Below are 4,740 nucleotides of genomic sequence, written 5' to 3' on the forward strand. Positions count from 1 at the left end.
TTTTCTTCCAATATATGATGTTTAAGCAGAAATGCAATATCCTGTACATTCCCAATAAAATGTACAAGAATAATCCTTTTCAGAAAAAACATGCTTAAAACGACTTCCAGTCAACAATTGATATTTTCTGTCTATCATGAGGATATTTATGTGCTGTTGATATATCTTTCTCAATAGTTTGATAGACGACAATAGCAGTGTAATTAGTGATTAAGGATCTAAGGGGGGTGTATTCAATCATGACTTTCATAGACTTTTAAAGATTTTTATCAACTTTAAAAGTTTGGTGGTATTCAATTTAGACTTTTAAATACTCTTTAAAAGTCTACCGGTATTCTATTCAGACTTTTATAGAATCTTTAAAAGTCTACTGGTATTCAAAAAGTCATTAACTTTTATAGACTCTGTCCGAACAGAATTTCTGTAGACTTTTTCTTCATTAATATAAATAGATGAAATCCAACCCTCCAACCCCAAACTTTTCAAAATTCTCTACAAACTTTTTTTTTCTCAAGAATAACCAGACAAACTTTTCATCAATTTTACGGTACGTTTCAAACCTTTCAAGATCACCTCCATTGTGAAGGGTGTGAAAATCACCTTAAATCCGCCTAGGCTCGCCAAGATTCTTAAATTGCCCTTGGGTGGTGTGTCCCAGTATGATAGGAATTATTGGATTGAGATTGAGACCGTGAGGTATCGTGATTACCTGCGTTATATGTTAGGACGTGTGGATGGCATCACCATGGATGCTAGATGGAGAGCAAAGAATCTTAGCCATGATTGTGAGCGAGAGTTTGTTGCCTAGTAAGAATAAGAGTAAGGTGGTGGGTGGTTTGGAGTGTACCTTTGTTTATTTCCTGAAGAATAGAATGAAGTTCAGCTTGCCAAATCTCATGATCGGTCATATGGAGTTCTGTAAGATGGCCAAGCATCGCAACCTGCCCTATGGGATGATTATGAGTTGGATGTTTCAGAATAAGAAAGTGTGTGTGACTAGGGAGCTAGCTAAACAACCGGTGCGTGGAATTTTCAATGCTCCGAATCTCAGGCATTATGTGTTGTTTCAGATAGATGGAAATGGGTACATTAGTTCCCATGAGCTGTGTAGGATGCCGTCTGATGAGAGGAGGGTGTTCATCGACCGATACCATATCCCCTACAAGAAGATCAAGGCCCTAGTTGAAACCGAGCAAGAAGAAGAGCAAGAGGAAAGCAAGGAGGAAGAGGAAGAAGAAGGGGCAAGTAGTACTGAAGAGGAGCCAAAGGATGAGATTGACCTGGAGAATCAGAGGAAGGAGCAGCAAGATCCCATTCCTCCTGCGTAGCCAGTAGATCCTGTGCTTCTGCAGATTCAGGAGATGCAGCGTGTCGTGGAATTGAGATTCTCGTCTTTGGACCTAAGGGTTGACCGTGGATTTCGGAGGTTGGGTCTCATCTAGTCCAAGTTAGGGATAGAGTTTCCAGGCGAGTTTTTAGCAACCAGCTCGTTCGATGTCCCTGACAGTTCGTCTTGAGGCAGTGTTCCAGGTTAGCTATGTAGAATTTAGATAATTAATTGCTTTGTGTTTTATGATTATAGGGTCTTAAGTACATAGTGCCACTATAGCCTAAGTTTGGGAGGGTAGTCATAAGCAAGGCCTCGAATTGAAATACTATACCGTAACCCCGTCAGCAGAATTACCTTCCTTGTTTTTTGATAGACGCCAAAAGTACCTAACTTTTTGGGACTAATTAAGAAAGGTTATTGCCAAGCAAATGTGTTAAAGGACTCAATCTATGGTATTTTTACGTTAATGTGCTAATAATTGTAAAAGTGATTTGCTTGGTATGCTTTAAAGGATTTTCACAGGTTTGAAGACTTAGATTAACCAAGGAAGAGATGTACGACGGAAGAGGAACAAACCCGACCTTGGTGCACACAAAGACCAATCCCGAGCAGCAAATGAAACGAAGACAAGGGAATTTCCTCGTTCACGCCCCCATTCACGCGTGTATCATGCGTGAACGAATTCCAGTAGGTCTCCACGCATGCCTACACGCGTGAAGGCTGCGTGACCTTACACCAGAATCCTGCGCGAAGTTTAATATAAAAGGAACATTTCAGCTTGGAAAGGAGGACTTTGGATAATTATTACTTCTCATTTTTAGATTAGGGTTAGATAGGACTTGGAGGAGGAATGAGAGGATTCTTGGATTGCTATTGTTTACAACTCATTTTGGGTATACTCTTCCTTTACTATTATTGATTTCTCTTTGAACTCTCTCTTGAATCTTTTCTTCTTTTAAATTCCTTTGCTTTCTCTATTGCTTTTGTGATTACATCTTGATCTTAAAAAGCTATGATGTTTATGAGGCCTATGAAGGGCTAGATTTTAGGATGAGGGCTAGGATGGATGGAGATTTTGTATTCATGATTTGAAATGTTTGTATGAGATTTGATTTCCTTTGATTTGTTGAAATTGTGTGTATGTTTATGATTGTTCTTGTTGGATCGAGGGCCCCGATCCCTTCAAGGGTTTAGGATCACCCATTTGACGAGATATCGCAATTGGGTGAGATCCCACTACTCACATCTCCCGCCCTCAATCTGAGAAGATGAGGTCCGGAGTAGGGATGGTAATTCAACCCGCCCCTGACGGGGAAAACCGATCCCCGCCCCGACGGGGGCGGGTTCGGGGAATTATTTCGGGGAACGGGGGCGGGGATGGGGAGAAATTCCTAATCCCCGCGGGGAACGGGGACGGGGACGGGGAGGGTATTCCCCGCCCCGACCCCGATCCCCGCTCCCCGCCCCGTCCCCGATTCCCCGTATATTATTATATTATATTATATATTATATATTATTTATATACAAAGTATATAAGAAATTAAAGTTAAAATCCTAGAAGTTCATTTGTTTTGTTATGTACTTATATTTGGACTTTGGACTTTGAAGGAGTTTGAAACAATTTAAAGTGTTTGGTCATTTTATGATTATGTGTTTTTGTTTGAAAGTTTGAAACTTTGGATATTCATAGTAATTTTAGAGTTTGGATATTTTAATTTTATTGATTTATGTATGTTAAATTTGAACTTTGTTTAAGGATTCAATGCTTAGTTTCTTTTTTATAATATTAGTTTTTTTTTTAATTTACATAATTCAAAAAAATCACCGCGGGGATTCCCCGTCCCCGAAAAATCCCCGCCGGGGAACGGGGCGGGGACGGGGAATGGGGAGGGATTTCGGGGACGGGGACGGGGACCCCATTCCCCGCCCCGCCCCGCCCCGTTGACATCCCTAGTCCGGAGGGAACTCGTAGGCAAGGTGTTTGATAAAATTCCCTAACCGACTGAGGATTGGGAGCTTGAGTGTGACGCCACTCAGGAATGTGTTCCGAGCTCCTTCAATCAAATCAAAAGGGAAAACCAAGCCTCTCTTGTAGAAATGAAGCAAACTCCATTAGATTCTAGCCTCATCCGTTCTTTCTTTCTTAGTAATTCCTTAGTTTACCCAACTTTGCACTCATGATACTATGTTTTACTCAACTCTATTTCTTTTCCTTTGCGTTGCCTAAACAATGATGGGTAGGAAGCTTGTACTCTCCAATTTGTCATCCTCGAGAGATCGACACTCGGGGAGTTTAGACTCTTCGTTTTAACATATACATTCCACATTCAACTCACCCTTAACCACCACGTTTCAAAATGGCACCTTTGCCGGGGAGGCATACGGTGTAGTTTAAAGTTTTACTACCTTGAATTGTTTAGACAACTTGTTTGATTTATTTTCTTTTTTCTTTTGTTCTAATTTTCCTACACTTCCACACCTATCCACACATACCACTTGAGCTAATTTGCGAAAGGAGCTACCTCTTGTACTCCGATTCTTTGTTTGAATATTTGCTTGTAGGTCCTCTTTTATAAGGCCATGGATCCACCTCCACCTGACGGAAGAGCCTACTACAATCATCCAACCTATGAAAGAGATCCCTACAATCCACCACCTCATCAACCTTATCTACCCCCACAATACTATCATCATTACCCATTTTCTTACCCACCCAGAGATAAGATACGAGGTGAGCCATCTCGCTAGGATATGGGGCAACCATTGCACCATCTTCCAAAAAGCATGGAGATCCATGTGAAGTCAGTTGTCCCAAAAGAAATCCTGGGAGATGAGAAAACTGAGAGGAGGTGAGCCGCCCTGCTTGGATTCGGGCACCCATTGCACTGTCTTCGAAAAAGCATGGAGATCCATGTGAAGTCGGGTTGTTCGAAAGAATAGCCGAGGGGGTTGAGAAAAAAAAAAGCGATCGCCCAAGCGTTTAGATAGTATGCTTGCTTGAGGACAAGCAAGGTTTAAGTGTGGAAACTTTGATAAGCACCAAGAATAGTCAAGTTTAGGGTCAAATATATGATAGAATTGTGAAGTTTTGCCACCCATTTACAACAATTTCGTGCATTAAGACTCGGATGTGATAAAAAAATCTCTAACTTAACTTTAGAGCATGTTTTGAAGTCAATTCCATAGAATGGAAAGGGATTCAAGGCCAAAACAGAGCATTAAGCGAAGAAGCAACCGGGCAGGGTCCATTCACGCATGCATCACGCGTGTAGGAGGTGTGGAAATATTATTTTATTGTTTTAATTTTTTTAATGTACAATATTTTGGGCGGGAAATAGGATTTCGTTTTGGAGGATTTTGTTTATATATATATATATATATATATATATATATATATATATATATATATA

Source organism: Ipomoea triloba, chromosome 14 (genome assembly GCF_003576645.1).
Source record: "Ipomoea triloba cultivar NCNSP0323 chromosome 14, ASM357664v1".
In the NCBI taxonomy this organism is placed as follows: Eukaryota; Viridiplantae; Streptophyta; class Magnoliopsida; order Solanales; family Convolvulaceae; genus Ipomoea; species Ipomoea triloba.